The sequence below is a fragment of the Musa acuminata genome, chromosome BXJ1-6, assembly GCF_036884655.1.
Source record: "Musa acuminata AAA Group cultivar baxijiao chromosome BXJ1-6, Cavendish_Baxijiao_AAA, whole genome shotgun sequence".
Lineage (NCBI taxonomy): Eukaryota > Viridiplantae > Streptophyta > Magnoliopsida > Zingiberales > Musaceae > Musa > Musa acuminata.
In genome coordinates this window covers 33,503,855-33,514,249 of record NC_088332.1, presented here as the reverse complement: position 1 = coordinate 33,514,249, position 10,395 = coordinate 33,503,855, and the positions used below count along the sequence as shown (strand labels likewise).

Below are 10,395 nucleotides of genomic sequence, written 5' to 3'. Positions count from 1 at the left end.
ATGTGTGTTTGGATCCTGGGTTAGTTGTGATGAAGATTTTAAATATTATCGATATATTTTGTGGGGGCGTGACAGAGGTGGTATCAGAGCATGATTTGAGAATCACTAAGAATATTATCTTTATTTGAGGTTTATTGACTGTCATTAGAGATTGATCGAAGAAAATGTTCTTTTGATGTTTTAGTAAGCGAGGATGACGAGATCATCTGGTTCTCCTGTTGCATCTACTGCTGATCAATTGAGTGGTATTATGCGGACTTTGGAGACTATGGCACAAGTGATGCAACAACAACAACAACCTGTCCAACAAGGAAATAATGATGGGACAGAGACATCAAACCAGACGGGGTTGGGAATTGGATAGTTTAAGAAGCTTAGTCCTCCAAGTTTCAGTGGTGAGTTTGATCCAATGGTGGCGGAATGATGGATGATGCAGATAGAGAAAATATTTGATGCCTTAAGTTACTCTGATGAACGAAAGGTTTTTCTTGCCACCTTTATGCTGGAAGGAGAAGCTGAACACTGGTGGAGAATGATTAAGAGGATGTCTGAAATCAAACATGAGCCAATGACTTGGAAGTTATTCCAAGAAAAGTTTAACGACAAATATTTTTCAGATTGCATGAGAGAGCAAAAAGAATTGGAGTTCTTAAATCTTATCCAGGGAAGTATGACGGTTACAAAGTATGAATCTAAATTCACTGAGCTCTCTAGGTTTGCCACACATATGACTGATGATGAATCTAGAAAGGCAAGAAGGTTTGAAAGGGGATTGCGGCCGGCAATAAGAAGCCGAATGTCAGCTTTAAAATTACAAACATATGCTGATACGGTAGAAAGAGCCTTGAAAATTGAAAGAGACATGGAGGAAATTCAAGAAATCATTGGCAAGAACAAAAGGGGCTAATTTACTGGCAAAAGCAGGAGAGAAAATGAATATGAAGATAGTAACAAGAGGTTTAAGACATCTGGATTTGAGAAAAGGAAACCATTGGGGAGGACTCAGTTATGTGCAAAATGCGGATTAAATCATGAAACAAGTCGGTGTTTTAGGGTGACTGGAGCATGTTTTGGTTGTGGAAAGCTAGGTCATCAAATAAGAGATTGCCCACTGAACAGGAAGAAATAGCCACTGTCTCCTAGACCCTCAGTCCATGCTAGAGTGTACGCTATCACTGAACAAGATTCTAAAGCTTCTAAATCAATGGTGGAAGGTATTCTTCATGTTTCTTAAAGAAATGCAAAAGTTTTGTTTGATCCCGGCTCCAACTTATCTTTTGTTTCACAATACTTTGCTTGTCACTTGGATATTCTACCTAAACCCCTGGACTATATGTTATATGTAACAACTGCTGTTGGAGATTCATTGGCAACAAACTTGGTCTACCCATCTTGTTTGATCTCTATTGGAGACCACGAACTCCTTGCTGATTTGATTCTCCTAGAGATCCAGGGTTTTGATATTATACTTGGCATGGATTGGTTATCTTCTCATCACGCTAGTATTGATTGTTACAAAAAAATAATTACTTTCTGCATACCAGATCAGCCTATATTTTTCTTTGAGGGCATTAAGCATGATTTGCCTCCTTGCTTGATATCAGCACTTCAAGTTTATCGTCTTATGCAGAGAGGTTGTTTTTGTTACATGGTGTGTGTAAAGGAGCATTCAAATCAGGAAACCCACCTAGATGAAATTTCAGTGGTCAAAGAATTCCCTGATGTATTTCCAGATGACTTGCCTGGTTTACCTCTAGATAGAGAGGGTGAATTTGCTATTGATCTAGTTCCCAGTACAACCCCAATATCTAAGCCTCCCTACAGAATGACACCACTCGAGCTAGAAGAGTTAAAGAAGCAAATACAAGAATTATTAGATAAGGGTTTCATACGACCCAGTGTATCTCCATGGGGTGCTCCGGTACTATTAGTGAAGAAGAAGGATGGAACATTGAGGCTTTGTATTGATTATAGACAGTTGAATCAGGTGACCATCAAAAACAAATATCCCATACCTAGAATTGATGATTTGTTTGATCAATTGCAGGGTGCACAAGTATTCTCTACGATTGACCTGAGGTCAGGTTACTATCAGTTGAAGATCAAGGAGGAGGATATTTCAAAAACAGCTTTCAGAACTCGATATGGTCATTATGAATTCCTAGTGATGCCTTTTGGTCTGACAAATGCCCCTGCAGCTTTTATGGAACTAATGAATAGGATATTTCAACCGCTCTTGGATATCTGTGTAATTGTATTTATTGATGACATATTGGTGTATTCAAAGAGTAATCAGGAGCATGAGGAACACTTGAGAGATGTATTGTCCATACTAAGAGAAAAGAAGTTGTATGCGAAGTTCAACAAATGTGAATTTTGGTTGAATGAAGTTGCTTTCTTAGGTCTTGTGATTTCAGGGAAGGGTATATCTGTTGATCCAAGGAAAATAGAAGCTGTAGTTGAATGGGAAGTACCAACAAATGTAACAGAAGTTCGAAGCTTTTTGGGCATGGCAGGTTATTACAGGAGATTTGTGGAGGGATTTTCTCGAATCGCTCAACCTCTCACCAAACTCACTAAGAAGAATATGAAATTTGTATGGGGTGATGATTGTGAGCAAAGTTTTCAAGAGTTAAAAAAGAAGATTGACTAGTGCCCCTATTCTCACTATTCCAAGTGGTAGTGAGGGATTTGTAGTTTATACTGATGCTTCAAGAAAGGGCCTAGGATGTGTTTTGATGCAGGAAGGGAGAGTAATTGCTTATGCTTCTAGGCCACTTAAAGGTTATGAATTGAATTATCCAACTCATGATTTGGAATTGGCAGCAATTATTTTTGCTCTAAAGATTTGGAGACATTATTTGTATGGTCGACAGTTTGAAATCTTTACTGATCACAAGAGTTTAAAATATATTTTCACTCAGAAGGAGTTAAACATGAGGCAGCGAAGATGGATAGAACTTCTGAAGGATTATGATTGTGCCATCCGTTATCACCCGGGCAAAGCCAATGTTATAGCTGATGCACTTAGTAGGAAATCTACAAGTTTTATGGCTAGTTTGGTCGTGAAGCAATGGAAGTCATTAGAAGAAAGTTTTGATTTGAAAGCTTTGAGAAAAGAGCAAGACTCGATGATATTGATGGCCTCCATTCAAGTGCAATCTGATCTTATTCAACAAATTAAGGAAGGACAATTACGAGATCCACATTTAATTTACTTGAGGAGTGAAGTAGAAAAGGAATTGAAGCCACAATTTCAAGTTTCAAAGGATGGCCTATTGAGATTTGGGGAGAGAGTATGTGTACCAAATGAACCAGATATCAAGAATCAAATCCTAAATGAAAGTCATACTTCAAAGTACACCCTACACCCTGGAAGCACTAAGATGTATAGAGATCTTCAAAGTCATTATTGGTGGGAAGGTATGAAGAAGGAAATTGCAATGTATGTTTCAAAATGTTTGACTTGTCAGCAAATCAAAGTAGAACACCAAAGACCTGGAGGGTTGTTACAACCTTTAGATATTCCTGAATGGAAATGGGAATGCATTACTATGGATTTTGTTTCAGGACTACCCAGAACCTCTAAAAAGCATGATGCTATTTGGGTTATCATTGATAGGTTAACAAAATCTGCACATTTCCTACCGATTAATATGACTTATTCGCTTGATAGACTTGCAGATTTATATGTTAATGAAATAGTAAGACTTCATGGTATTCCAAAGGAGATTATCTCTGATAGAGACTCCAGATTTCTCTCTAGATTCTGGAGAAGATTGTAGGAGTCGATGGGCACTAAAGTTAAGTTTAGTACTGCATATCATCCTCAGACTGATGGTTAGTCAGAAAGAACAATTCAAACACTTGAGGATTTGCTTAGAGCCTATGTTATGGATTGGAAAGGTGAATGGGATAAGGATATTTCACTTGTTGAGTTCACGTATAATAATAGTTATCATTCAAGTATTCAGATGGCTCCTTATGAAGCTTTATATGGGCGAAAGTGCATAACACCTACATGTTGGGAGGAAGTTGGTAACAGAAAGCTGTTAGCACCGGACAAGGTACAAGAAACTTCCGAGAAAATTCAAGTTATAAGGAAAAGGTTAAAAACTGCTCAGAGTCGTCAAAAGAGTTATGCCGACAATAGAAGGCGAGATATTGAGTTTGAAATCGGAGATTTTGTATTCTTAAAAGTCTCCCCTTCCAAAGGCATTATAAGGTTTGGGAAGAAAGGAAAATTAAGCCCAAGATTTATTGGACCTTTTGAGGTTCTTGAGAGGGTTGGTTCTGTCGCTTACAGGATTGCCTTACCACCAGCATTGAGCCATGTCCATGATATATTTCATGTCTCGATGATTAGAAAGTATATGTATGACCCTTCTCACATCATTAAGTATGAGCTGGTGGAGATCGATAAAGATTTATCCTATGTGGAAGAGCCTATTCAGATTATTGATAAGAAAGAAAAAGTCCTAAGGAATCGGGTCATTCCACTGGTTCAAGTAATTTGGAGACATCATTCTGGAGCGGAGACAACTTGGGAGCTAGAAGAGGAAATGAAAAAGGTGTATCCTCGTCTTTTCATCGAATAGAGGTACGATAAATTTAGAGGACTAAATTTTTCTTTTAAGGGGGGGAGAGTGTAACACCCCTCATTTCCGAATGTTCGTATAAATTTTTGGGGATAATGTAAGCATCTATTTTAATTGACAAAAGAAATAGAGTATGGATTAGAGGTAACTTATTTTTAAGATTTGGGAGATCTGTTAAAAAAAAAAAAAAAAAAGAATCTGAGGACCTATATGTAAACCCTAAGGACCTAATCGTGAATATGATAAAAACAAGGACTAATCTGTAAAATGCACCAAATGACAAATCCCACCGCTTAAGCTTCTCTGCCTTCGTTCTTAAGGAAGCAGAGAAGGCAGCTCGTGGGTGATCAGGGAAAGAAAGAAAGAAAGAAGAAGAAGAAGAAGAAGAAGAAGAAGAAGAGAAACAAAAATTGGGGCTTTTGGGGTTCCTGCTTTAATCTTTTCATTGGGGGTCAAAATTCTCAAAGGCAAGTGTTCTAACCCCATCCTACAGAAGTATTAGACTCTGTTTTTATGTTGATTCAAAATAAATTGGAAGATTTCTTTTTAGAAACTGATATGTCTCTCTTTGGACTTAAAACCATGGATTCTGAAATATTTTCGGTATACTGACCCCTATACACTGTTTCGGCTATAAGATTTAGCACAACATGTGAATTCAGGCAGAAACTATTTTGTTTGTAATTAGACTCTTATGTCATTCTTTTGACACCGATTTTGTAGAATTTGGACACCGAATACTTACCCAACCATTTTTCTCAAATGAGACTATAGACGCTGTAAAACAGAGTTCAAGATTTTTGACCTATCGATACTAAAATACCTATAACTCCCTGTTGAAAATTCTGATTTGTACCAAACTGATTTTATTTGATACTATATTTGAAAATCTTTCTTTTGACATACAGTTTGGAAATTTTGGAATTCAATTGCCTACCCTATTATCTGTTGAGTCCGACCCTATAAATTCTGTAAAACAGTGATTGTGATTTTGACCTTGTGTTACCAAATCTGAGGTAACTCTGTGTTGGGAGCCCTGTTTCATATGAAATCTGTTCCATCCGAATATAGATTGATATATGGTTCGACCATAGTCTTCTTATGAGTATTGGAGCATAATTGTTATTCTGAAATATTTGTTTGATGTGCCACTGGAATTCTGTCCGAAATCGAGCTTTGGTCGATTTCGCGTATTCTGTTCCATTCCTTTGGATACTTGAATTCGTCAAATCTTCTTATTTGAATTGAGCTAACTATAATTGGATTCCCTGTACACTCTTGCTTCCATTTTCCTTTCTAAAATGAATACATTTGTGAGAGATTTGTGTCCTTGCATCATTTGTTTTTAAAAAGGCACATGTAAGCTTCGTTGTTCCGCGTGTGCTTCCGATATATGCTACCTATTGTTGAAACTGCCCTTTTGTACTCTGGTGTGTGGGATTGTCTGGACCTTTGCCAGAAGTGGTAAAGGGTATGCGCTATTTGCCCGCTTTGTGGGGTCCCGTTATGTGGGATATTCTGGACCTTTGCCAGAAATGGTAAAGGGTATGCGCTTGTTGCCCGCTTTGTGGGTATGTGATTAGAGCCTGCGATGCTCTGCCGACCTCCTTTGACTTCACCTAGACGTGGGTGGATGGAGCTCCCAGACGTGGGAGACTTTTGTTAGGTGGTCATTCAGAAATGGATGAATCACATTCTAACTGAGATCCCACTACACCCTCTATATGTTTGATATGACATCCAGAGTTTTGGTGAGTTATTTCTGTTCATACTCTGGATAAGATTGATATGATTGCAACGTCAAGGACGACGTTTGAGCTCTTGTACGATATGTGTACCTATATGCTCTGAAAGGCTTCATTCACTGATGATTTTGCTTCGAAATGTTCCATATGCTGTTGATATGCTTCGAGTCATTTTATATGCCATTGATAAGCTCTGATATGTTTCCTTTGTTTCTGATATGCTCCAATTACTCTATGCCCCATCTGTCAGGAACCAAATATGCATGATTGAAAGGACAAACTGTGATTCTGCTCCTAATGATATTATGTCTACGAAATCGTATATTCTGCTTTGTGTTTTGAAACTGTATCTCTTTGGAAATTGTACCCTTTTGATATGGATATGTTAGTCACTTGCTGAGCTCTTTATGCTCACCCCGTTTGTTGATAAATTTTTCAGGATAGCGTATCGCTTGCTTAAATGTTAAGAATGGGCTGAGGCAGTGGAAAGTTTAGAAGACGTTGGGCAGAACTTTTGTTAGCATATATGTAGTTGTGTATGAGCTACCTTGCATCTAATGAAATGTGACTATGAATCTAAACCTATGGATTTTGTGTAAGTTAATGGATCCCTCATGTATAGGGTTTTGGAATGTTAAATTAAATTCGTGTAATGATATGAACTTATGGTAAATCGATGTTTGTGGTGACTGCATAGATTTCCCCACTTGTGGATTTACACTGTGTTTTTATTTTGATGAGTTGAGTTCAGATTGTATGAATTATCGAGTGATGTGTGCTATGTATATGAATTGCACAGGGTTATGAATTGGTATATTATAGAAGTGAAAATTTTGATCTGAATGTTTTCTTAGTGACCTCAAATGTGTGTTTGGATCCTGGGTTAGTTGTGATGAAGATTTTAAATATTATCGATATATTTTGTGGGGGCGTGACACCCTTGTTAGGCAATAGTACCATCGACAGTTATTGCTGCCAGCGGTGGTACCGCCCTTGTCAACCGGTGGTACCGCCCAATGTTAGGTGCTAGGCGATAGTGCCGTCCAGTAATGGTGATAGTACCGCCAGGACCCCAAAAATATGGGATAAGACACTTCTTAGTTTCATTTTTGAAAGCCATTGGGGTCTATAAATACCCCACCCTTTTCTGCATGAAAGTGCACCAAAATCTTGATATATTCTTGAGTCTTTGAAGTGTTAAAGAGTTGTAAAAGTGCTAAAGTTCTCCTCCTCCCTTTCTAACTGTTGAGATCTTTTAAGAGATGAGTGAAACTTGTAAGGGTTATCTCCTAAACCTAGCAAAAGGAGAAAAGCTGTAAAAGGTGATTGGCCTTCGCCTATTGAAGGAAGGCCTCTAGTGGACGCCGGTGACCTCGTCGGAGGAGGAAGCCGAAAGTTGATGTAGGTCACGTTGACCGAACTACTCTAAAACTTGGTTTGCATTTACTTTAAGCAACTTTCTTTTATAGAAAACTGCCTCTCCTCTTTACTTTGCTTTAACTACGTCTACATACGCTTTCACCTAAACATCTTCCGAGATTGGCTTTAATCGTACGAAGACTTTACGAAACCGATGCTTTTTATTTATGCAATTTACATTGCTGTAAATCACCTTAGTCTTCTATTGCATTTTCATGAAAGGTTTCAAGTTCAAATTCTTTCCGAAACGGTTTGAATTGAAACTATTCTCCTTGGAATCAGTTTTAATCGAAATAAGTTTTCTGAAATAGAGAAAGTTTTCCACTGCACTAATTCACCCCCCCCTTAGTGCCGCTCTTGATCCTAACAATTGGTATCAGAGCGAGGTTCACTCTCAGTTAGTTTTAAACCCAAGAGAGATAGCATTTGCCAGCAACTAAGAGAGTCATTCAATTACACATCCACCCATGTTCAATGGGATGGATTACACATATTGGAAGACTAGAATGAGAATCTTCCTAATTTTAATAGATTTTAAACTTTGGAATGTTGTCGAAAACGGCTTTCAAAAGTCTTCTCTTTCAATGAATGATTGGAATGAGTTGGAGAAGAAGACTTTCACTTTAAATACCAAGGCTATGAATGTCTTGTTTTGTGCATTAGATTAAAACGAGTTTAATCGAGTATCGATTTATGAAACGACTTTTGATATTTGGCACACACTCGAAGTGACTCATGAACGCATTAGTAGTATAAATGAGTCAAAAATTAATCTTTTAGTTCATTCTTATGAGTTATTTCGAATGAAACTGAGTAAGACCATTAGAGATATGTACACCCGATTTATGGATGTCGTCAATGGTCTAAAAGGACTTGGTAAAGGTTTCTTAGATTTTGAGCTCTTTAATAAAGTTTTAAGATGCCAAATATTTAAATAACTTTCCTCTTGAAGAATTAATTGGGTCACTAATGACTTATGAAATGACATGTAAAGCTCATGAAGAGCTTGAGGATACCCTTCCAAAGAATAGGAAGGATATAGCACTGAGAACACAAGAAGACCACTTGAAAGAAAACTCGAGTGATGAGGACTTTGATGATGATTTGACACTCTTAACAAAAAAGTTTAAAAAATTCATACGAAGGAATAAATTTAAAAATGACACTAAAAATAAATTTGAACCCAAGAAAGATTAAGTAATATACTACGAATGCAAGAAGCCGAGACACTATAAGAGTGAATGTCTCCAAGCCAAGAAGAGGACACCAAAAAAGAAGGCGCTCAAAGCAACATGGGACGACTCAAGTGCATCCAAAGAAGAGCCAACCAACATCGAGCAAGTTGCTCACTATACACTAATGGCCATTGGAGATGAGGTAACAAGTTCATTAGACACAAATTTATCATTTGATGAACTATTAAATGCTTTTCATGATTTATTTGATGAATGCAAATCAATTAGTAAAAAATATAAATTGTTAAAAAAGGAGCATGATTCTCTTGTTAGTAATTTTGATAAATTAAAAATTGAGCATAATGATAGTTTAGCTCCATGCACAAAATGCCATGAACTAGAAATACTTCAAAAGGAAAATGTGCTACTTAAGAAAACCTTAGAGAAGTTTGAGGTTAGTAGCAAATCCTTTAATATGATCCTTGCCAACAAGGATCAAATTCATAAAAAAGGCGGAATCGGATTTGTGAGTAGCTCTCACCATAATCCAACCACCTTTGTTAAAGGCCCTACCTCGCATGTTTCACCCTAAAAGGAATGCAACTTTTGTTGTAAATTTGGGCATGTAGCTATCATTGTCCATTCAAAAAATGTAGTCCACATAAATTGATTTGAGTTCCTAAAAGAACCTCAAATGACTCAATTCAATATGATAAGCAATTAAGATCAATTTTTTAGGCACCCAAGGTCAAATGGGTACCTAAAAATCATCCTCTTTTGTAGAAACGTATACCATCATAAGCTAGGAGCAAGAGATGGTACCTTGATAGTGGATACTCAAGGCATATGATTGGAGATTCATCTTAATTCTCTAAGCTCACTAGTCTAGACGAAAGATATGTCACCTTTGAAGACAACAAAAGTAAAATCATTGGCAAAGGAATTATAGGTAACACATCCAACTTTTTTATTGAAGATGTGTTGTTAGTTGATGGCTTAAAGCATAACCTTTTAAGTATTAGTCAATTATGTTATAAAGAATATATTGTTATATTTGAATCTAATGCTTGTATTATTAAAAAACCATATAAAAACACATCTATGATTGTACTAAAACAAAATAACATATACACTATTGACATCAATGATCTTTGCAACGAAATATGTTTTTCGATTTTAAATGATGATGCTTGGCTTTAACATAGGAGATTAGGTCATGCTAGCATGAAACTAATCTCTCAAATTTCATCTAATGAACTTATAAGAGTAATTCCTCATATCAAGTTCGTCAAAGATAATGTGTGTGATGCTTGTCAACTAGAAAAACAAATAAAAGGTAGCTTCAAACCTAAGAACCAAATAAGCACCTCTAGACCTTTGCAATTGATCCATATAGACTTGTTCGGACCAATTACTACATCAAGCCTACGAGATAGCAAATATGCATTTGTCATCGTG

At 37.0% G+C, this 10,395-nt stretch overlaps 1 long non-coding RNA gene across 1 annotated transcript; it reads left to right on the top strand.

Moving 5' to 3' along the window:
• Window positions 1-2,165: 2,165 nt before the first annotated feature.
• Window positions 2,166-7,061, top strand: LOC135676699 (uncharacterized). The gene is made up of 2 exons (XR_010514387.1): window positions 2,166-5,065; window positions 6,783-7,061. It is a non-coding gene; the product is annotated as an uncharacterized LOC135676699 (long non-coding RNA).
• Window positions 7,062-10,395: the final 3,334 nt, after the last annotated feature.